Source organism: Neomonachus schauinslandi, chromosome 12 (assembly GCF_002201575.2).
Source record: "Neomonachus schauinslandi chromosome 12, ASM220157v2, whole genome shotgun sequence".
Lineage (NCBI taxonomy): Eukaryota > Metazoa > Chordata > Mammalia > Carnivora > Phocidae > Neomonachus > Neomonachus schauinslandi.
In genome coordinates this window covers 99,028,701-99,053,428 of record NC_058414.1, presented here as the reverse complement: position 1 = coordinate 99,053,428, position 24,728 = coordinate 99,028,701, and the positions used below count along the sequence as shown (strand labels likewise).

General features: G+C 46.1%; 5 non-coding genes across 5 annotated transcripts; all 5 read right to left on the bottom strand.

Moving 5' to 3' along the window:
• Positions 1 to 4,693: 4,693 nt before the first annotated feature.
• TRNAC-GCA lies at positions 4,694 to 4,766 on the bottom strand. The gene has a single exon. It is a non-coding gene; the product is annotated as a tRNA-Cys (tRNA).
• Positions 4,767 to 11,352: 6,586 nt separating this feature from the next.
• On the bottom strand, positions 11,353 to 11,424 carry TRNAC-GCA. Its single transcript has one exon. It is a non-coding gene; the product is annotated as a tRNA-Cys (tRNA).
• Positions 11,425 to 12,719: 1,295 nt separating this feature from the next.
• Positions 12,720 to 12,791, bottom strand: TRNAC-GCA. The gene has a single exon. It is a non-coding gene; the product is annotated as a tRNA-Cys (tRNA).
• Positions 12,792 to 13,748: 957 nt separating this feature from the next.
• On the bottom strand, positions 13,749 to 13,820 carry TRNAC-GCA. The gene has a single exon. It is a non-coding gene; the product is annotated as a tRNA-Cys (tRNA).
• A 3,985-nt stretch (positions 13,821 to 17,805) lies between these two features.
• Positions 17,806 to 17,877, bottom strand: TRNAC-GCA. Its single transcript has one exon. It is a non-coding gene; the product is annotated as a tRNA-Cys (tRNA).
• Between the last annotated feature and the right edge of the window lie 6,851 nt (positions 17,878 to 24,728).

Sequence of the window (24,728 nt, the reverse complement as noted above, 5' to 3'; positions counted from 1 at the left end):
AGGGCCACAGTTCAGATTCCCAGGCTGCTGTGAGCTCATCCTGTTTAGTCCTAGATGTGGGGTGGACATCATTCGGATCATTATTTGGGAAGGCCTATCTCCTCCAGCCCAGGCCAGCCTCGGCTACGGGGGGAAGGAAGCAGCTGAAGGCAGTGGGCCCCGTCGCGTCTTGTCCCAGGTTAGGGAAGTGGAAAGAACCCAAGACCAGTCACATGGGATCTGGCCCCAACCCTATGATTAATCAGGTGTGTGTGCTTGGGCACATCTCTTAATTATGGCCTCTTTTCAAGCCTGTAACATGGGGCACCAAACTAAATTGGTGGTTTCCAATTCTGACTTTCCACTGGGATCATCCCATGAGCTTGTTAAAAATAGAGTCCCTTGGCCCTGCGCCCAATTATGCTGATCCAGGCAGTCTGACCTGGAGCCTGTGAGCTGTATTTCCATGAAAGCACACGCCATGGCTCTTACCATCTCACACGCCAGGTGCTGTGATGGGCCATCCAGCTGGGGACCCTTGGCCTTAGAGAAGTCCAGAGCCCTCCACTGACACAGCCCTGCTTTGACACTGACGTCCTTGGCCAAGGACGGCTGGCGTGGGCAGAGGATGGTGCAGAAGGGGATGGTGGGCAGGAATGCCTTCCACCTGAAGCAGAGCAGGTCTCGGGGACTGACAAGACATGAGGGGGTAGGGCAGTGTCTGAAGGAGTTCTGGAATTAATGACAGAGGCCAGAGGTCTTCCTGTCAGAGTGAGGTGAGCTTTTAAGGACAGATGTTGCTTACCTGTTCTTGATTTTTGGAATGCGACTCCAGCTTCCTTTCCCTCACGGGAGCCCGTGATTCTACACCAAGGACAGAGAGAAAAGAGGCCCCGGAAGGTCTCTCTTCTTCAGCGTTTCCCTCCCTGGAGTCAGTCCCACAGCGCCAAGCACAATCCTGCTCTTCCCTGGGGGCGTGGGTCTGTGAGTCCTGAGCAGGCCTCAGGGGGAGCTCTACAACCTGAGCCAGGGAGCCTCAGGCCAGAGCCTCTGGCGGGCGGCCAGCATGCTGGGTTCAGAAAACTAAGCAGCTACCCTACTGCAGGGCTCCTGCTGGCTCAGCTACTCCTGTAGGAACCCACTTGTGATTAAAAGTTAAAGAAGGTGGCACCCGGATTTGAACCAGGGACCTCTGTGGTCTGCAGTCAAATGCTCTGCCCCTGAGCTATACCCCCCCAGCTAAGAAAAGGGTATAAGTAACACCTTTTACCTGTGTTGCTACATCAGGATTCAGTTTTGCTGGTTGGAATGTCCTGGCCAGCTCTGCTTCTCTCAGCTCTGGCCTTCCTCCTGCAGGAACCCAGCCCTTCCTCTTCCTGTGTCTCTACTATATGCACCTGGCTGAGGATGCGCCTGGTCATGCTCGCACTCTCTCCCTCTCTCAAATAAATGAATAAAATCTTAAAAAAAAAAAAAAGAATATCCATGATAATTTGTCAAGTGAAAAAGCAGGTTACAAAACCGTGGGTCTGAATGAAATTGTTGATGATCTCAGCTTTTTTCTGTGCTTTTATTTACCTTTCAAGTTTTCCATGTTGAGTTTGTGGCCTTTGTAAAAAAAAAAAAAAAGTTACTTAGGAAAAATTATACTCTAGGAGAGTTCCACTCCTGGGAATTTATCCCTCAGAATTACTCATGTGAGTGCACAAAGACGCGATAGGTGGAGACTCATTGCAGCTTTTACCTTTTTTGTTAGAAATAAATTGGAAACCACCTAACTCTCCACTGACAGGGAATAGGTTACAAAGCAGTCAGAGGATAGGATATGATGCAACAGAAAAAGATTAACACAGGTCCAGAGTACGATGATGAGAAGACTCTTAAACAATATCATTAAGGGCAAAAAGCAAATTGCGTGGCATGTGTATGATATGAACTCATTTGGACTTTTAAAAAGATACCAGGTATATATATTATTATATAATAAGGGGCGCCTCGGTGGCTCAGTTGGTTAAGCGTCTGCCTTCGGCTCAGGTCATGATCTCGGGGTGCTGGGATGGAGGCCGTTGTAGGGCTCCCTGCTCAGGGGGAAGCCTGCCTCTCCCTCTCCCTCTGCCCCTCCCCCCGTTCATGCTCTGTCTCTGTCTCTGTCTCTCTCTCTCTCTGCAATAAATAAATAAAATCTGTTTTAAAAAGATTATATATACATACAAAGGTATTTACGTATAAACACATATTAAATTTTTATATATATAAAACAATTTTTGAGAGAGAGAGAGAGAGAGGTGGGAAGGGGCACAGGGAGAGGAAGAGGGAATCTCAAGCCGACTCCACGCTGAGCCCGGAGCCTGACCCAGGGCTTGATTCCCCCCACCCAGAGATCGCGAACTGAGCCAAAACCAAGTCGGACACCCAACCAACTGTGCCACCCAGGCGCCCCTAAAAATATAAATTTAAATATAAATTTTTATATTTATTTATATGTTATATACTACAGATAACATATCTATAAAATATATATATCATCTCCTATGGGAGAAAATAAACCAGACAGCTACTGCCAACGAGGGGGTGGGGGATTCTTTTATTTTCCGATTTACACACGTAATAACCCAAATGTCTACACACTCCAGCCTTGCAGGTACTGAGTGGTTAAAAATAACTGAGAGATGGGGCGCCTGGGTGGCTCAGTCGTTAAGCGTCTGCCTCTGGCTCAGGTCATGGTCCCAGGGTCCTGGGATTGAGCCCCGCATCGGGCTGCCCTCTTCCACTCCCCTTGCTTGTGTTCCCTCTCTCACTGGGCCTCTCTCTATCAAATAAATAAAATCTTTAAAAAAAAAAAAACAGAGAAAGCACTACGAATATTCTTTCCTTTCCTGCCTTCCGCAGCTGCACGCGTCCTGATTCCTCCTCTTCCCTAGATCCCAGCCGGCCCCAAGCCCCTCCCGGTCTGTCCCTCCCCCACCACTTCTGCCCCCGTGGTGGTGACAGGCATTTGTCCTTTCTGCTGGTTTTCTGCCCCCTCCCCTCCAGCGCTGTCATCGTGGTTTCACACACCGGGCGTCCACTGTCCACCCAGCCAGGAGGCACGGTGGTTGGCGTGAGGACAAAGGGCCAGCCCACTGCCCCCTGGGGACCCCAGCACCGCCCAGCCCCTCAGCCACACACCGCCTCTTCCACGCCTGCCTTCTCCGCCCGGACCTCTCAGCCTCCCCAGAGGCCTCTCGGACTCCAGGCTCTGATGCCAAGGGTACAGGGAGGGCACACAGACCGTGTAGGAGTCTGAAAATCGTGAGAGCAAAGCTCGCCTCCCAGGTCAGTGGAGACTCACAATAAAGTCAAAGGGTGACATTTCCAAAGGTAGAGAAAGGTTTTCGTATTCACACTCGGAGCAAGACAATCGAGGAAGGGACAGGCCCCGGCTCAGCGATGAAAATCGTATGCACAGCCTCATTTACGCAGGCTCTCTCCCGTAAGAGGGAGATGGTTAAATCAGGGGGCAGGGGCCACTAGGGAGCCCTCGGGAAGGGCAAGAAACAGAGACAGCTCCTGCACAAATCCGGAGGGCCCCACGGGGAGGAGGAGGACATGGATGGAGGCTGCCACCAGAAGTCATTTTCAATATCAGAAGGTGTCGTGGGAGGGCAGGGACAGGAAAGGGACAAGCCACCCGGCTCTCAGCCAAAGTTCCAAGTGTTTACGAAACTGGAAAAAAGAAGCACTGAGTCAGAAATTTGAGTCTCTCGCTAACAAAAAGGAGTCAGCTTCAATGAAAGGGAAACTCCAAAGCACATCCCTGAGGATAAAAGAAGTTTTGTTTTTTCAGGCACTCATGTTGTATGCTGATAACGGAACTCAGGATAGAGAACCTTTGCAACCCGGGGTGTCAGACGGAGAGCTCTGGGCCAGCTTACCGAGTTAGACCAAGTCTGACCACGCTGTTTCTATGCTGCTCTTTCCCGCCGTCCGGCGTAAGGGGGTTGAGGCTTTCTTGCTGTCAAATAATTTATTATGAGAACCTGTTTTTAGCCCATCAAAAGTGTAGATTTCTGTTGTTGATCGAAGCCTGGGGGGTGGGGAAATGGGAGAAAGGTCATAAAAGATGATGGGTGTAAAAGCATAACAGAAATCACGGCTTGCGCTTGTGAATTCCATGCCATATCTCAGAACTCACAATGAATTCTGAGACTGTCTACCAACATGCTCAGCTGCTCCTTCTCCGAACCACAGAAAGTCATTACACATTTTAGTTTTGAGATGGGTGATATAATTCACCGGTCCCTTATGCAGAAGTGTACTTGTAAAGCTTGAATAAGATATACGATTGTCTTTAATAATTCCTCAACGTGCACTTGAACACGTGGAGAGGGGCCCACCCTCTGAGCCACAGATCCCAGCGCTTTGGCTTGGAAAGAGAAGACCCCTTCCACCCTGTTCACAGAATGCCTGAATTGAGAAGGGAGAGTATTGAGGACACAAGGCAGAGACAGTGACTGTCCCTGGAAGATACTGTTAACATCGGGTCACCGATGATGGCCACTTAGGGATGAATCCGAGGAGATCCAGAACACAAGGTGCTGGGCAGAGTGAGCAACTATGGTATTAAGCTTCAGCATTTGATGGTTTGGGTGGGGGAAAACAACTTCACATTGACATCTAATAAGGAAGAGGAAGTTATAAAAAAATGCAGCATCAATTTAAGTTAGGGATAAATAGGGGGCACCCAGATTTGAACTGGGGAACCTCTTGATCTGCAGTCAAATGCTCTACCCCTGAGCTATACCCCCTCCTGCTATGGTGTGACTTAATTAATATTCTTCATCTGTGTAGCCACACCCAGACCACCTGTAAAGTGATGAGTAACCCTTCGGAAGGACCTCTCTCGGGAACCGCCGGGCCTGCTTCAGTGAAAACTCACCAACATGCTGCATAACAAGCAACAGGCTCCTTCCTCAAAAGCCCCACAGCCTGTGTCCTCCTGGCCTACAGCCCGTAGGAAGGTGGGAGCAGTAAAAGGGTGAGGGGGCCATCCCAGGGACAGAGTCTCAGGCCCCACACGTGGTGGGCAATCTGAAACAAGACAGTCCTGCCTAAAGACAGCACTTAGCAAGGGCTAAGCTCTCAAGGAGCAAGTGATTTGAAGACAAGAAAGAGAAAAGCAACCCCGAGCATCCACAGCCCCTGGCAGGCTGACTTGGTGTGGGCCCTGAGTGAGCACTCTTCATCTGGTCTGGAAAGCTACAGGGAGTTATTTTAATTCTTGTTGGACTTAGGTGGATGGTGCCCTGGGCTCCTGGTCAAATGAAAATCCTCTCTGAAGGAATGCACCAGGAAACAAGCTTCCTAGAACTCCCACAGGTCGGGTTTTAACACATCTAAGTGTGCGAGAAGCAGCACAGCATGGAGACCCACAGCATAGACTCTGAAGGCAGAGAGCCTGGATCCAAGTCCTGCCCCAGCTGTGGGACCTCTGGCCGGTTACTTCCTCTCTCTGTGCCTCGATGCATACGCTGTAAAATGATAATAGCATATACTTGATGGACTGGTGGGTAGATTAAATGAGTTAATCCACATAAAACACTTGAACCAGGACTGGCACATAGGAAGCTCTATGTCACTGTTTGCTGAGAAAATTTAAAAATGCACGAGGAAACTAGCTAACATTCGTGAGAGTCGACAGAATAGGAAACACGGGAACTGGACCTGCAAAGACTCCACCTAGACATTATTTGAATAAATCAAAGAGTATCTTAAAAGAGAGAAATGAAATCTAAACTGAGGAGCAAAAGACTCAGAAATGGTCACATATATTTGAAAAACTAATCAAGACATTCTCGAAATGAAAGATGTAATTAACTTGTTTTTACTTCTTATTGCAGTGTAATTTACACAAAGCACACAAATCTTAAATGTACAGCACAATGAATATTGGCATATACACACACCCAAAACCACCACCCAAATCAAGACAGAAAATTTCTAGCACCTCATAGGGTTCCCTTGCACCCCTTCCCAACTGCCCCCTCTCCCCAAAGATAACCGCCATTTTGTCACCATGGATTAGTTTTGCCTGTTCTTGGATTTATTCTTTTGAGTCTGCTTCTTTCACCCAACCTCAGGTTTCTAAGACTCATGCCTGTTTAGCCTCTGTGACAGTAATGTGTTCTTTTTGATTCCTGTTTAGCATTCCGTTGCATGACTGTACCATGATTTATTTATCTATGCTACTGCTGGTGGACATTCAGGCTGTTTCCAGTTGGGAGCTATTAAGAGAAATGCTGGTATGAACCTTCTTATATGTACATGTGCACTCTAAAGTATATAGCTCGGAATAGATTTACTGATTAAGAGAGCATTCACATTTTCAACTCTTAACTGATAATGCCAGACAGTTTTCTGAAGTGGTTATATCAAATTGTACTACCACGATGGTGTAGGAGAGTTACCACTGCTCCATATCCTCACAATGCTCAGGACCATCAGTCTTCTCCATTTTAACCATCCTGGTGAGAATCTAGTGGTATCTCCTTGTGGCTCCAATTGCATGTCCCGAAAGACTAATGACGTTTGAGCATCTTCTCACATCCCGATTGGTCATTTGAGTGTCTGCTTTTGTGAAGGGCCTGTTCAAATCTCTTGTTCATCTTTCTGTTGGGTTGTCTGTACTCTTCTTATTGTTTTGCCCAAGTTCATTGTGTGTTTTGGATATGAACCCTTCATCGGTGATATGTATATATGTATATCATGTATTTACAAGGAAGTTTGGAGGGACCATGTAAGAGTAGAAGGTTTGGTGAAGGAAATGACCTTGTTGGGAGACAGGAGAGTGAAGAGCTTTGCCATTCATTGACTAGGAAGTTGGTATACTGCCACCTTTATCAGCTAAAATCGTGGATTTTTCCACTGACCCAGCTCAGTCCTGCTAAACTCACTTACTCTATCTGTGTAAGTTGTATTGTCCTAGAAAATTTTCCATGCCTTCTGAATATTACATTTTATTGGCACAAAGTCATTCATAATATAATCCCATGATCTTTTTTTTTTTTAAAGATTTTATTTATTTATTTGAGAGAGAGAGAGCACATGAGAGGGGGGAGGGTCAGAGGGAGAAGCAGACTCCCTGCCGAGCAGGGAGCCCGATGCGGGACTCGATCCCGGGACTCCAGGATCATGACCTGAGCCGAAGGCAGTCGCTTAACCAACTGAGCCACCCAGGCGCCCCTCCCATGATCTTTTTAATGTCTTTGGAAATTGTAGTAAGGTATCCTTTCAAATATCTCTTTTATTGGTTATTAGTGTTTTCTCTTTTTCCTTTGTCAGTCTTGTCTGGGTTAACATTTTTTATTATTTGTTTCAAAGAACAACTTTTGCTTCATTGGTCCTATCTCTTATGTATTTGTTTTCTATTTAATCAATTTATGCTTTCATTAATTTATCTTTATTACTTTCTTCTTTATTTTTCCTTTGGCTTTATTGTCCCTTTCATTTTTTAAAATTTTTTATTTTTTAGAGAGGGTGGGGCGGGTGCAGAGGGAAACCGAGAGAGAATCCCAAGCAGACTCCATGCCCACCTAGCATGTGAGTTCAACACGGGGCTCGATCTCACAACCCCAAGATCATGACCTGAGCTGAAATCAGGAGTGAGTCACTCAACTGACTGAGCCACTCAGGCGCCGCTTTACTGTCCCTTTTATATCTTTTTTGGGATAGATGCAGAGCTAGTTAATTTTCACCTTGTCTCTTCATAATGCTGTGGATGCAAGAATTGCCCTCTGCACACTGCTATGGTTGCAACTGACAAGTTTCAATATCTGGTATTTTCATCATCATGTAGTTCAAATATTTTCTAACTTCTAACTCAATTGCAATTTCCCTTTTGGCCCCTGGATTATTTAGAAGTGTAATTTTTAATTTCTAAGAAGGTGGGGATTTTCTAATTATTTGTTAGGTTTTCTTGTTATTTATTGTTACTTGAATTTTAATTTAATTTGGTCAGGATACATACTCATTGTGATTGAGATACTTTGGAATTTGTTAAGACTTGCTTTACACTCAGAATATGGTCAATTTGTGTGAATGTTCCATGAGTGAATGGGGGAAAAAATGCATGTTCTCTACTGCTGAATGTAAGGTTCTTTATGTGTTAATTAGGTCCTATTTGTTAATCATGTTGTTCAAGTCTTTTATATCCTTCTGATATTATCTCTGCTGTCCTATCAATTCACAAAAGAGGGTTTTAAAGATCTCTCGCACGCTTGGAGGGTCATCCATTTCTCCTTTATAATCTGTGAATTTCTGCTTCTTATGTTTTGAGGCTTTGTTTTTAAGTGCATCAAATTTAGAATTGTGGTACTTAACTGGTGAGTTGAACATTTTATCAATACAAAATGACCATCTTTATCCCTGGTAATGATTTTTGCCTCAGCAACTATTTTGTCCGGTATTAATATAGCTACAAGACATATAGTTGTCATAGTTACATCTCTTTCTGTCCTTTTATTTTCAATATATTTATATCCTTATGTTTTCTACCTATCTCTTGTGACCATCCTATAGTTGTTGTTGTTTTTTATCCAGTTACATTCTTTGTCTTTTTACTGTGGTATTTTATATATTTATATTTAATGTTAATACTGATAATATTTTGGTTTAAGCCATCTATCTTCTTTGTCCTTCAAGTTCTAGGTTCTTTTGCCTCCTTTACTGTCTTCTTTTGGCAACTATAGGAAGAGACAGCGGGAGTTGAGAGGAGATCCCTGCACCGTGGAATGGAACTGGTAAAAATCCACAAGAGTCCAGGGAGCTAACAGATTTCTCTTGCTGATAGGATCACACAAAAGATGGTTAGTGTGGGGCTGACAGACCTGGGAACCAGAGTGTAGGCAAGGGAACCAGCAACCTTGTCTGCTATTGAGAGTGACCTAGACTCCTTGGAATGGCATTTGCCTAGAATAAAAAAGAAGGAGCTAGAGAATAAAATCATTAGCACTTTTCCTGTGCTGACCTGGGTGGCGACAAGTGTCTCTAGGGGACAGCAATTTTCTCACTGTCCACAAAAGGTGGACTCACAGCGGTGCAGAACTCGACCACAGCTCCAATAAAGCTACACCCCTCCCCACAGCAGACCCTCTGAATCCTTTGTTTCCATTACAGGCTCATCGAGGACATACTTCCCTCCCTCACTTCTTTCTTCTCACTCCAGCACAAAAGCTCGTGGCAGAAGCAGCCAGACCGCAGCTGCTTGGTTTCCCGCCACACCTCAGAGACCCCTCTCTTCACCTCTCTTCTTTCCCATTCTTCTCAGAGAAAACATGCCTCTCCTCCCTTCCAAGTAAACGACTCCATCTCTACTCTGGTCCCCACAACTGAACTGACTCAATTCTTTCTCCATCTTATTCTTTCCCCTAACCAAAAGCCTGCTCCCATCTCTAGCCTAAATTAGATTAGGCTTCCCACCTTCCCTATAGCTAGTCTGTATTTCTCTCTGGACAAAAGTAATCCTCATTATCTGATACTTTCTCACACTATTGCCCATCCCGTATATCTCATCAGCCACCAAGTCCTGTATATTTTATCCTGAAAGTTTCTCTGGAATTCCTTTTCTCCCCTGCTTCTGCTTCCTTACTCTGTCTGTGTCACTGGGCGAGTTCTTTAACTCTGTTAGCTTCAGTTTCCTCGTCTTAAACAGGGATGAGTTTCTTGTGACAAATACGGTTCACTTCAGATAAACTGCCCCATGTGGTACTAGCACATAGTAGGTGCTCAAAAAAAATAATACCAGTTAAGGAAGGGTCTTTGGGCAAACTCGGTCGTGTAAGCGTTCTCTGTAATGTCTCCTAAGTGATGTCCTGAAATAAAGGGACTGGCAAAGAAGTCCTGCTTCTTTGCAGTCTGAAGGACTCCCTGTGACCCACAGAACAAAGTCTGAATTCCGAAACCTCCCTTACAAACAGACTCTCCTTTGTTGAACGTCCGCATCTGACATTAGGTCACGGTCACGTGCCCTCCACCCTGTCCCCTGCATAGTCGTCGTGCTCACACACACACTTCCAACCTCCTGCAGGTACACACACACCCCTGCATGCATGGTCACGCACACATGTGCACCCACTCTGCACACACAGGTACATACAAACATGCATACCTTCTAGACCCAGAAAAACACTCCAAACACATGGCGCCTTTGTTTCCTTGTGCATGTGCTGCCCACACACCGCCTGACGCTCACTGTCCAGACCCAGCTGACCCCACCATCTCCGTAGAGCCCTCACCGAGTCAGCCCGGAGGCGCCAGGCTCCTTTCTAGCTAATATATTTTATGTTGCAACTCACTCTTCCCCACAAGAAGGAGAGCCTCTGAAAAGAGCGAGGAAGGAAAATGTCTGACTAGATTTGGCTCACCTCTGGACCCCCAGGCCTGGCCTCTTGCTCAGCACAAGAAGCATTTGAGGAATTTAACTGAGAGGGCTGATTGCTCTCTGGGGTTTGGTCCTGCCCAGGGAGAGAGAGAGATGGGGGAGGGGAGGCGGCGGGGCTGCAGGCAGAGGGCTCACAGGTGGCCCGGGGGGGACCCAGGGGTAAGGGGGAGTATGCGGCAGAAAGACAGACGCATTTTCAGTGGGCAGGCTGCCTGCTGCCTACAGGTCACCCCTGCTTATTCAGGAGGGCAAAATCACCGCGTGGCTTCAACACAGAAAAGGTACCTGCTGGGAAGATACACTCATTCCTCTGTGGGGTGACAGGACATCTAATAGCTTAGATCTAGTACACTAGACAGGGCACTGAGAGGTCTCTGGGTCACATCTCCATGCCCACTACTCACTCTCCATTCTATTCATTGAACTCTTGTTAAATGTCAAGATCCCTCTTGTGGGTGAGCAGTGGAGATCAGGAACCTTCTGGACCAAGGCAAGCTTCCAGCTCTGAGTCCTTGTCTGACTCAGCAGTCCATGGCCTCTTCAACACCAGGCGACTTTTCTCCCAATTCCACGGCTCTCCCAGGTGGGCAGAGGATCTGTTTGAGACATCAGCCCACAATTATTCCCACAGGCTAATAGACTCAGAAGGTCCCGCAGGAGGTAGCTGAGTCTTTGGCTTTGGAAACAGGAGAAAGAGCAGCAAAAAGAGAAAAAGAGGATCATTGGAAGTGTGTTATAGGTTGACTGGGTATGTGTGAGGCTCAGCGGAGAGAGCATGGCCCTGTACCGCAGCTGTGTGAAGCCAAGACCTCCCTCACCTGGTCTCTGCCCGAACACACCAGGCCCTAAGAGTCCTAAGTGACAGGAACCTAAGCCTCTGCAGGAACCCTGAAGGAATGCAGGATGCCATAGCCCACTGCAATCCAGTTGCAATGCAAAGCCTTGGCACATAAATAAGGGGGTACCTGGATTTGAACCAGGGACCTCTTGATCTGCAGTCAAATGCTCTACCCCTGAGCTATACCCCCAGCCTGCACATGCTACATAATTAATACCTTTCATCTGTTTGGTAACACTCAGCTCTGCAAAATGAAGTCATGGCCCCTTTCCAGGACTGTCTTTCTAGAAGTTGCCAGACCTGGTTCATGGTAAGACATCCTTCCTCAGCCCTGCAGCTTCCCAGGCCTCAGTCCCTGGTGGGGTCATTAGCGAGCAAAAGAGGAGAGAAGCCGCCTGAAGAACGCCAACCCATTGCCTTCTTGGTTTAGCCCAAGAGCTGACCAACCTGTCACCAAGGACAGGTTCTGATTTGCTTCCTTGGTTTTCACCAGTCACCAGAAGATTACCCTTTCTCCATCAAAACTGCAGACCCAGGCCTCCCCAGCCACTTTGATTCGAGGGGAGCAGGCAAGGTCAGGTATAACCACACGCTTCCATTCCCTTACTGTTTATAGGAAGCTGTAGAGGGTGGTCTCTATCTTTCGCTCGCCCTGGAGTCCACAGACAGAAATGGGCTGTTGGTTCAAATGTTATGAGCGCAACAGAGATTCAGGGGGTTTACTACATAAATTGGGCTTATAGGAACAATTCTTTATAGACTGGAAAGAAATTCAAGTAGTATAAGAAGCCCCATGGAATCCCTCCTAGTCAGGAATCATCTTATACCTATCATAACATCTCTGCCACAGGGAACAGAGACAAGCGCCCCCCTCGCCCCTGGTGGCCCAGTTTTATGAACTTCTCCATTGGTCCTAGAGTTTCATATCCACTGGAAAGAATAACTCAACATCCACTAAGACCAAAATCATTGCCTTTAGCAGACACTCTCCAAAATAGTTCAGTAATGAAAGGACTCACAACCACCATCTGTTCACTTACCTGAGGGCAGATTTGCAGCTAATAATAACAACTGACATCTGTGTACTAGGTGTTGTTCTAAATACTTTAAATTCTCTCTCTCTCACATACACACACCCTATGAGGTGGTACTATTATTATCCTCCATTTTATAAATGCAAAATCTGAGGCACAAGGGAGACTGAGCAACTTAACTTAGGGTTACTGCCCTAACCTCACCCAGTGACCCTTAGAATCAACCAGACTTCCCACAGGAACTTGAGGTCTTCCTATTGCTGCTAGATGTATGCAAGGAACAACTTATCTTCACAACTCTGAAGCATGGAGAAGTGCTTGGCACTGACCAATAGTTGGTGTTCAGTGAGTCAATGAGTATAACTGGGCACTTTTCTTTTTAACTGGGAGCCTAGGATGGAAGGGGGACTGGGAGGCAGGGGGAAGGACTATCCGAACTTGCACATAAATAAGGGGGCACCTGGATTTGAACCAGGGACCTCTTGATCTGCAGTCAAATGCTCTACCCCTGAGCTATACCCCCAGCCTATACATGCTGCATAATTAATACCTTTCATCTGTTTGGTAACACTCAGTTCTACAAAAGGAAGTCATGGCCCTCTTTCAGGACTGACTTTCTGGAAATTGCCAGACCTGGTTCATGGTGAGACATCCTCCCTCAGCCCTGCGGCTTCCCAGGCCTCAGTCCCTGGTGGGTCATTGGCGAGGAAAAGAAGAGAGAAGCCACCTGAAGAACCCCCAGTCCATCTCCCATTGCCTTTTTGATTTAGCCCAGGACCTGGCCAACTGTCTCCAAAACTACCCCCCCCCCAATCGGGGATCCCAGCCCTTCGCATTTCTCCCTTCAGTGAAGACAGAAATGGACTCTAATTCAGACAGTGTTGCAGAGCTCCAATAGTTGGGGGAGCAACACTGTCTGTCTCCCTTGTCAGAGTAGCTAAGCCAGGCTTTAGACCCCAGAAGTTTGAAGCAAGTACGTGAGTGAGCTCTGGTGTGGGAAAAACCAGATCCCCAGAGGGAAATGTATATCCCACATGGAGAGAACCTAGATGCTATGATTTGTCTCCATAGGTCTCACCAGGACTCCACTGTGCCAAACTGTTTTTGCCAGGAAGGAGGGGTGAGGGTGATGATTTAAGGTTACCATTTACTGTCTGATCCTGGGAAGTCTGTTATATCTACTCTGGTCTGCCCTGGAAAAGCCCAGCAGAATTCCCAGCATGCGTCCCTGCCTTCTCTTTGAAGACCCAATAGAGTGGAATAAATTAGATATATGCAGAAAGGGGAAAAAGCTAGATTCCAAGAGAAGGAGGGATACCCAGAGCATTAGTATAGGCAAACATGCAAGGGGCAATCCGCCCAGATTGCCATTGTGCAAGGGCTGACCAGTGGCTTCCGATTTCAGGAAGGATCATAATTAGCATGGATGAAAGGAAATTGGAATATGGGCAACAGCTGTGAATAGGAAAACCAATAGGGCAGGGGGCACCCGGATTTGAACCGGGGACCTCTTGATCTGCAGTCAAATGCTCTACCCCTGAGCTATACCCCCCTGCTTGCTATGGATGTCTAATAAACACTTTTCACCTTCATAGTCACACCCAGAACTCCTGTAACACATTGGGAGTTTCTACTTGTCTCTAGAGAGCTGATAAAACCAGCAATTTATTCCTCCACAAACTCACCCCAGAGAGGTCCTCCCCAGAGCCCCCAGCCTTACCCCTCCACGTGCCTGTATCTCCCCCTGTTCTTCAGTCTGTGGTAACTGCAGCAACCAGAAGGAGCATTGACTTTAACTACTGGAAGGGCTTTTAAAATTTATTTGTCTGTGTTTCTCTTACTCTACACCACAAAACAGCAACTTGAAGAGCTCCTGCCTAACCTCTTTGGAGATGCATGCAGTACTTACATCTGAAGATGTCTGTCCAGTGTGTGCATCTATTCATCAAACCTGGGGGGTGGGGGTGGGGGCAGCTGGGGAGGTTAGTGAAATTTCCAGTCCCTGACCCGGATCAAGGCATTGTCCTAGAACCATCATGGAGACATGAGGACTACACATAGCTTCTGGATTCCAGCCGGGGAACTCTTGAGCTACAGTGAAAAGCTCTACCCTGAGTTACACCTCCACCCACAGAACATGGATGTTTTTAATATTATATTTTGTGTTTTTTACTGAAGTATCTTGTGCAATTATTTTTAAAAGTCAAATATTGTTTTTAAAGCTTATCAGAACAAACTCAATCCTTTGTATCTCCCTCCTGCCACCCAGAGGCAACCACCCTCTACTGTTTTGTCTGTTTCTTTTAGTCTATTTGCTGCCATGATTTCAAATAATATAAATATCTCATGATATGCAATATCAAACTTAATCAAGTTTAGACATCAACTGTCGTACTTTTATGATGAAGATTATAATTTATGTGCCTCCTTCCCTTCTCAGTTTTCTCTTATAACTATATCTCAACTTTTGGTTAAATAATTTTCTATGTTTCTATGTTTAATATTTTCATTGGTATTAGTTAATAGTGTTCATAGTGCTAAGTGGAACTAAGAATTCTGGTTAAACTTTTGGTTTTTCCTGAAGTTAGTAATAACCTCATGTTTCAACTGCTTAGTTTTCTTTGAATATCTAAGATTTTCCACAAACTTTAATCACTCCCTAGCTACCAGAAGAGCCAAAATGAACTCTGAAGAAGCAATTCTAGTTTCTCCATCCCCACTCCCTCCTGGCTGATGGGGATGTCAGGGATGAGGAGGGCCTGCTGAAGGCCAAGCTCGGGCCTGGGGCGGGGGTGGCGTGGGGCAGGCAAGGAGGCTGCCTAGCAATGGAACAGGCCTGCTGGTGAGCTGGGAGGCACACGGAGAACAAAGGAAAAGCAACAGAACAACAAGACCCTGAGTCTCAGCTTCTAGGGGAAGAGTGTGGACCAAGAGGTCTGCTTCAATTCCTAGTGCCCCTCTTGGGTCTGGCTTAACATCCACATAGACGGTTCTGAACTTCTCATTACTTTGCACCTGCTAGGTCCTGAATCTGTGAAGTCTACAAATAAAAACCGTACTGGTTGGAACCTTGACAAAGCCCACTTCAGCCTCAGAAGGATGAGCTCCTCATGGCAAACTCCCTCAGCTCCCTCCTGGCCCCACTCACGGGCCCTCATCACAAACCATCTCTCACTCTAAAGTCCTGATGAATGCAGCTTCTCAGAGACTCCTGGCTTGCTTACCTTGAAAAGACACGTTTATGCATTGGGCCTCAGGAAATAATGTTGATTAAGTAGTACCACCTGGTGTTCCTCTGGAGGAGAAAGACCCAGAATGGTCTGGGGTACAATGCAGTGTCTTTCCCACCAGAGCAGAGTGACCTGACCTCAGTGAGAGATGAAAATTGATGCAGAGAGCCGAGGGGGAAAAGAAAAGTCTAGAGGGCTGAGAAATGATGGAGGGTTTCAGTGGACTAAAACCAAATTCTGAGTCCTGAATATAAAGCCCTTCAACCCCTGGCCCCTGCTTCCCTTGGAGCTCCAACCCACTCCCTCTGCTCTTTGTCCCCAGGCACTTAGGACACCTCTGGGGGCACTTTATGTCCCACCTTTGTTTATGCTCTTTCTCCTGCCCTGATTGCCCCTGCCTGCATCTCTGCAAGAACCAAGGAGGCTTCCTGGAAGAGGCACCAGCTTCCTTCCACAGTCTTCAAAACATGCAAAGAAACCGCCTTACCCCTTACAGCATAATGGTATTTGTTTCTTAGACTAATATTTTATGTGAGTAAGCAGATTGTAGCTACAATGATATTATTATTGACTATTATTATTCCTTTGTTTGCGGGGGGAGCCTGCCAGGGATTATGCAGGACTGGCTTTAGATTTTTACTTTTAGCTGTTGCCTTTGAGTCTATGGCGAGGTCAAACAGAGTGAGAGGTTTCCTGATGTCCTGAATAAGAATTTCAAGTGGAATAAAACAGCAGTAAATTGACACATTGAAGTCTGATACAGCTTGCAGGAATGACTGGGCGAGAAGCACCCCCTGCCATATGATCATGATGTGGGCATATTGACCTGAAATGCGAACACCCTCAAGGGACAACTGGTCCACCATCTAGATGCTGGCACAGAGTATAACTGGGCACTAATTAGAACACAACTGAAACCACTGCCTTTCCAGTCTGCCTCCGAAATTCTACCAGCCAGCATTAAAGAACTCCCTAACCAGGTTACCTTGTTCATCTTCCTGAAAAACATGTTGCAGCATACTGACCCCCGTGGGCCCTGCCTGTCTCTGCTGCTCAGAGGGAAAGCAGACGTCCCACAGTGCATTCCCGGGGTCCCTGTTCAAGGCAGGTGACTGGGGTCCCCGTGTGAATGCAGGGGACAGAGAAGTAGGCACAGGGCCTCATGAGCGAAGTGGCTTGCAGCCCGTCATATGTAGAAGCCAGCTCCTGGCAGTCAGCGTGCTTCCCGAAGGGCCCCCTCGCCACCCTTCCTTTAGACCCTCTGCTCTGTGCGCTCCCCGCAGATGCAGCTCAGGGCAGAGCGACTAGAGCCCCAGGGGTCTGCTGCAGGCACAGCCCCGCGCTCAGGGGGGATGGAGTGCATGTGAGAGGACTCAAAGCTCCATTCTCCCCGCCACGGAGGTGGCCCTGTGTGGTAGAGGTGGGACAACTCTCAGGAAGGGTGACATCTGCAAGGCTCTAAGGGTGTTAGCAGGGGGCCTCGGTCAGTCCTGGAGAAGTTCACCTGCAGCCCCAAGAAGCTGGAGAGGCTTTCTGGCAAAGATCTACACCGTCTGGGCTCCCTTCTCGCCTTGCAGGGAGACTCAGCTCTGCAGGACCCAGCGGCAACAAGGCAGTCCTTCGTAAATAAAAGCCTGAAAGGGGGTACAAGGCATGTGGTTTGAATGAGAGACCACTTGATCTGCAGGTAGACCCCCTGCCTCCTCTCGTGGCCCTGCTTGTTCTAGCTGGCTCCTAAACACCTGTGTTGCCCCATCAACACCTCTCTTCATTTTTAGTCAGCCCACGAGACCAGCTCTGCCAAAGACTGGATCCATTCCTGCTCACCCTCTCCTTCTCTGCCCAACCTCCTTCCACCTGGCGGTCCTCCTGCAGTTTCTCCTCCCCCCCAGGGCATGACCAAGACATCTAAAGCCCCTGATGCTACCCTAGAAAGGCATTTAGAATGCTCCAGAACAGCAGTTGCTAAATGGGGCAGCCCAGGAGAATCATCTCGTGTCGCTGTGATGTGGGTGGATGAAAAGAAAGAAGGGTTTTATTGAGAAATAAAGCTCTTCAGGCCCCAGCTTAGACCAGTAAACCAGACTCTCTGGATTGGGGGCCTGGGAAATGGATGTTTAACCACGTTCCCTGGTAATTCTCCTGCTCAGACACACCTTGGGTCCATATATCACCTAAACAACACAACGTGGTCATGGCTCGAACTACATTCCTGGTTCTGGAACTTTCCATTGTCCCAGTGGGCCAAACATCAAGCGCCAGCCTGAAGGTGCCATTTGGTGTAGGTACAAAAACTAAACTTGGGTCAGGGGGCACCCGGATTCGAACTGGGGACCTCTTGATCTGCAGTCAAATGCTCTACCCCTGAGCTATACCCCCTGCTCTGCTAGGTGTCTAATGAATACCTTTTCACCCATTCTGCTACACCCAGCTCCCCTGTACACTGAAATTTCTATTCACTTTTAGAAAGTCTGGAAATGTGGAAAGTTTCCCTTCAGGAAACCGGCACCTTTTGGCCCTGGCCCTCCCCTTAGAGCCCCCCACCTAACTCTGGCTCCCAGAAACGTCTTCGCTCACAATCTTGCAGCCTCGTTTTTCTTAGCACCACTTGGAAGACACTGCTCGAAAACTCATTGCTAAGAGCTGGACCACTTCTGCCTTCCTTGCTCTCCTCAACAAGCTGCACCGCCTTGCAACTTGCCTTCTGCACCCTCCCTTCCCACCCTCATCCCCCACGCCGCTGGATGGATCCGGGGCTTTGTTGCGCATCTCCTCTCTGCTCTGCCCTCTCGCCGCAGCGACCTCCTGGATTTTGGCAGCATCCCGACTGAACCCAGACAAATTACTGGAAGTATTTAGCCGGAGAGGTTGCAACCCCCATCCTGGGGCCCAGGAAGCTGCCCCAACTGTCCCAAGGAGCCTCCGACCAGAAAGGCAGCTCAGCTGGAACAGCAGAGACTGCGCCCGAGAACCAGGACCAGAGATGCCTCTGCTAGACAGACCCCTGCCCTGAGACACAGCGCTGCAGCCTTAGCAAGTGAACCTGGCTGGCCGCTGGCCAACACACGGCCAAGATCAAAAGGCCCTGATCTCAAAAGTGTAGAGAAAAGACACCCACCCAGAGGCCGTGAGAGTGCCTGGCATGTGTGTGTCAGGGAAACCAACGCTCACGGTGCACAGAGATTTGCAAAGGAAAACCTGGGGAAGGGGAGTATCTCCCCATCATTCCTCCAATCTAGTTCAGTGCCTTGGGTTTAGTCCACAGGCAGTAAGTCCTCCTTGTTGAAAAAATACAAAGCAATGTCTCCGCATCTTTCGACAGTGCCCACCACGACGTTAAGCATAAAAGTTAACAGGCGATAGATTTGTTGGACGGCAGTACAGATAACAAACTTCACAACGGCGTCTACGGGTGGAGTAAATACAGATTATCTGAGGTGCCATCAGCCAAATGAACACCACTGGTGTTATGGTGTCTGTTCCTTCAAACTTCGGCACCCCCGTCCCCCCGAACTGGGGCGCTCCTCTCTGTTGCCAGAGATGAGCCGGTTCATGGCCACGCGATGCCCTTCAGCTCTCCCTTGCTGGTCCCCTGGCTCTCTTAGCAATATTCTCCTCTCTTACTGAGAAGGGAAAAGGCAGGGAAGGAATCTGAGAAATCCCCAAACTAAAATTCCTCTTGTTAAAAACAAACAAACAAACAAAAAAAGAAAACCCATTAGGAGGGCATCAACAACAACAACAAGAAAAACCCACCTCCACGAATCATGATACTCAGTGGGGCAATGTTGGAAACCTTCTCTCTAGAGCTGGAAACAAGGCAAGGATTGTACCTAAAACCAGAGACGGTGTATTAGGGCAAAAAAAGGGGAGGGGAATGGAATGGAAGAAACAAAACACCCATTATTCATGGATACTAGGATTATCTTGATAGAAAATAACCTACAAATGATTTGAATTATCAAGTTTAATAAACTTCAAGATAAAACATAAAGTTATCAAAATCAAATCTACTTCTATACATCAGTAATGAAGAATTAGAAATAAGATATCTGAAAAGATGTCATTTAAAATTGTAACAAAAATGCAGGATCCCTAGGAATAAATATAAGCTGTAAAAAAATCCTTTTTTTTAAAGTATTTTATGTATTCATCCGAGAGAGAGAGCGTGAGCGCAGTAGCAAGAGAGAGGGACAGAAAGAAGCAGACCAGGACCCCGAGACCATGACCAGAGCCAAAGGCAGATGCCCAACCGACTGAGCCACCCAGGTGCCCCCAAAACCTTTGTTTAGACTATTTTAAAGTTTCCTTGAAAAGCATTAAAGGAGACCTAAGTGAACGAAGAAATATGCTATGTGTTTGGATAGGACAAAACAATAACTTGGTAAAGATGTTAACGCTCCCCAAATTCATCTGTAGATTTAATGCAATTCCAATCAAAATCCCAACCATGATTTTCATAGTGCTTGACACTCTAGTGCTAAAGGTTATGCGGGAAGAGAAAGAGCTGGGGACAGCTCTCATTAGGGTTTTCCTAACGAAAAGGAGCTAGACAAGGAAACTGGCCCTATCAGATATGGAAACTTATTATAAAGCTGCAAGGCACTGTAGTATTAGCACGAGGACAGACAGACAAGACCAATAAAGCAGGGTGAAGATTCCAGAAATGGAGCCGTTCCACAGAGAGAAACTTGCTATATGGGGGAGGAGGCGTGGCAGGCAGAGCAGGGGGGAAAGGATGCGCTTTCCAACATTGGTGCCAGGACAACTGGACATCCGTACACAATATAAACCCCAGGTGGAGCAAAGACTTAAATATAAAAGACAAATCTTTTAAACTTCAGAAGAAAATAGAGAAAAACCTTTAAGGAACTTGGCGTAGGAGAAGAATGTCTTCCTTAAGACACACACATAAAGACCATGAATAAAGGATGGGTGACGCATTCTAGTTCGCTAAAATGAAGACCTTCTCTGTACTAAGAAGTTTCCAGAAAGAAAGTGAAAAGGTGAGTCACACATCAGGAGAGATTTGCCCGTGAAGGTACAGTCAGAAAGCAGAAACTACACTGGGCATTTCAATGGAGAGAATGTAATGTGGGGAATTGGTTCAGCCGTCCTTAGGACGTGCAAGGAAAGAGAAGGACCGGCAGGGCGACGCAGGCTTCTAACCCCAGGAGCTGAGAGGGAAAAAGGGAGGAGCTTGCAGTTATCAGAATGGGGAAGCCTGGAAGCGGGGCTCTGGAGAGTGGGGGCTCCGACTGCCCAGGACCGGGTGCTGGTGCCTCAGGAGCTCCGGGGGCATCTCCCGGGGAGAGCACTGCCCATCAGGCTGGTTCAGGAGTGCCCAAAGAAAGCCGGCAACCAGAACCCATGCTGCCCGTATAGACAGGACCAACGCTGGGGCTACCCTGGCAGGAACAAGAGGAACAAAGCACGCTCTGATTGCCTTCTGTTCCGCTAGCTTACTTGGCATTTCCTAGTACGATATAAAAATGGAATTACACTTTATGTACTTTTTCGCCTAGCTTCTTTCACTCAGCATAGCTGTTTTGAGATTTGTCCCTGTTGTCGTGTGTGTATCAATAGTTCATTCCTTTCCCTTGCCGGGTAGTAGTCGACCATAGGTTTCTATTAACACTCACCACTCACCTGTTCTGGTCTTTTGTGCTATTTCCAGTATGTGGTCATCATAAATAAAGCTTCTTACCAACATTCATGGGTAAATCTTCGGACACATACTTTCATTTCTCTTGGATAAATACCTCTGAGTGGCATGACTAGATCAAAATGGTGGTGACATTTTACATTTTACATTCTGACCAAGAACATCTGTGTTCCCTCTAGCGGTGGTTCCCCATCCTTGCCAACACTTGGTATGGTCCGTCTTTTTAGTTTTAGCGATTCTGTTGGGTGTGCCATTGTATTAGGTGGTTTTAATCTCATTGTGGTTCACTTTGCATTTCTCTAATGACTAGTAATATCGAGCACCTTTGCATGTGTTTGGTATAGCTAGAACTACTTCCCCAGAACCAGTCCCTAGTGCAGGTGCCAGTGAGAGTTGGCCGACAGAAGAACTTGAGTGACGTCTGGGAGGCGGAAGTGAAGCGGCAGCCTTGACGCTCGGGAAGTCGTGGAAAGTCGCGGTGGTTCCGGACTGGGACACACAGGCTCAGGAGTCAGCACCTGTGAGGGGCGCCTGGGGGGCTCAGTTGGTTAAGCTTCTGCCTTTGGTTCAGGTCATGGTCTCAGGGTCCTGGCATCAGGTCCCGCACTGGGCTACAAACTTTTTCATTCATGTAGGAAACACAAAAATGCACAAATTTTAAGTGTTCTTCTTTATGAATTACCAAGAAAAGAAATGCACCTGTGTAACCCTACATCCAGATCAAGAAATAGAACATTATTCAGAGGGGATGGAAATGAGATGTGGAGGGCTGGAACAGGGAGTGGCTCTTCCCTGAGTATACATTTTCATATTGCCTTGACTTTGGAATCATTTTAATGTTTTACATTTCAAAAATAAAAACCTGCAATAAGTATGAGGAGATAAATCTAAAAATAAATATAAACAAAACCCAAAACTCTAATGGTATATCATTTGATAACATGACCACAAAAAAGAAAACATTCTCAGTGCTATATATTCTAAGGAAAAAAAAGAGATTGAACTACGATGAGACATGGAACTTCACTTGGTAGGTTGCTTTGGTATAACTTACAAAATCTGTTTTTGAGCACATGAGAAAATATATTGATACTTGGGGGAACCAGGGCTCTAACTATGGGGGGGCAGGGGATATTAATGTGGAGTGGAGGAAGGCAAGGAACTGGAACTCTCCCTAGAGAGGGACTGGAATTGTCAGCAGCAGTGTGAATATACACACGGATGTGCACACACGTGCACACACACGTTTCCTGACCCTGCCCTCTGAAAAGGGCTAGAAACAACAACGCAGTGGCAATGAGCACTCCTAATGCTCGCATTGTAGTTACTAAATACCATTAAAAGGAACCAGGAACTAACTCTTGGAGAATTGGATGATTCCAGGTCCGGGCAGGAAACCTAAAAGGTGAACAATGCAACATCGCGTACCAGAAAAGTGAGAGAGGGCTCCAACGCTGGTGAGTACAAGTCAACAGAATGCAGGGCTCGCTTGAAAAGACCTGGTGACAGCTCAATTTGGGACAATTTGAGCATCCAAACAAATTAAGATAGGAATGTGTGATAGCTCATTAAATTAAAGAATCCATGAATCCATGTTAATACTTTTTTTTTTTAATTTTAGGTGGAGAAAGGAAAGCTGTTCTTTCCAAAAAAGTCAACTAATAAATGTAAAAGGACTGATAGAAATATCAAATCACCATTTTATAAGCATCAGTGTAATAATTGATTTTGGTAAGAATCATTAATGGATGCTAAATTTGCAAGGTGAGGATGGCTGGGGAACAGGATATAGAAAAATCTGTCAAACATCATTTTAACTAAATAACCAAATTCAATCTCATCAGTAGCGGAGCCAAGTGACATCACTGCCTCTTGCTGTCATTCACGGACATAAGATAAACATATATAACACACACATATATAACACATAAACATAAACGTAAAACCTGAGAAGGACATAGTATCACTTATGTAGTCATTTTGCCAAAATAGTGAACTTCAAATAATGAGGAAACAATCAGACAAATCCTTCTCTCCAAAAGTAAACCACTATCCTAACTGTTAACACATTTTTGGGCCTATTTATGGACTTCACAGACTCTTGGTGAGATCCAGCATACTGTCATGCGTATGTTGACCGCAGGGATGGTTCTGCCAATCACCCAGCATGGAGTCTTCAAAGCTGTCAATTTCACAAAAGAAAATAGAAGATCGGAGAAGTATTCTGGATAAAGCAATCTAAAAACACGTGACCACCACATACAATGCACGAGCCTTGACTGGATGGACCCTATGTTGGAAATAAAAGACAACTAACAATGACATTATTGGGAGAACTGAGAAATATAGAATACGGATTGCATAATAAATGAATCATATCATTGATAAGCCTCCTGCGTGTGTTGTGGTTATGTAGAATGCCTTTGTTCTTAGAAAATCCATGTTGGAATACTGAAGAGTGCCAGGATGTACTCAACAAACTTTCTAATGAGTCAGGAAAAACCTCACACACACACACACACACACACACACACACACACAGAGTGCGCGCAAAGGTAGCAAAATGTTAGCAACTTGTGACCCCAGTAGAGTATAAAAATTTTCATTGTACCATTTTTATAACTTTTCTATAGATTTGATATTTTTTGAAATAAAAAGTTAGATTATGTTTACAATTTCCTTTATAAACAAAAAGAAGAAACATTACCAGCAACCCAAACCCCATGCCTGTGCCTCCTCCCAGTTGTTAACATCCTCTCTCCAAAGTAACCACTATTCTAACTTCTGACCCCATCTGTGTCCTATTTTTGGATTTTACATATCTGTCTCCCTTTACTGTTTGCAATATCCAGCCACACTATTGTATGTAAGAAGGGTTTGTTTCCTTCCATAGCTGTATAGTATTCTGCTACATGAATACTCATTATTTATCTAAGCTACAGTTGAAGAAGATTTAGGTTGTTGCCAGGTTGGGGCTATTATGAATAAGCAGCTATGAAAATTCTTGTGCCCGTCTTTGATGAACTCATGTATGCACTTCTGTTAGGAGCACAATTGCTGGATCATAGGTGTGCAACCATTCTGTTTCACAGTTAATGACATACAATTTTCCAGGGTGGTTGTATGTACCAATTTATTGGCCATTTGGACAATGTCTTCTGTGAAATGCCTGCTCCGCTCCCATTTTTCTCTGGGGTTGTCTGTCTTTTTTCTCACTGGTTGGTAGGCATTACTTTTATATTTGGACATAAGTCCTTTGTTAATTATATGCATTGCAAATATCTTCTCTTTGACCTTCCACTCTCTTAAAGCTGTCCTTTGATGAACTGAATCCTTAACTACAATGGTCTGATTTATCAGGATTCCCCTTTATGTTTAGTGCTTTCAGCATTCTCATTAGTAAATCGTTACATTTTCACCAAATCACAAAGATATTCCTTAAAGGTTTCTTCCAGAAACATATTGTTTTATTTTTTACAGTCAGAGCTACGGTCTACCAGGAATTGATTTTGGTGTGTGGGGTGAGAGTCTAGACCTTTATCCACATGTTTTATCCAACTAACCC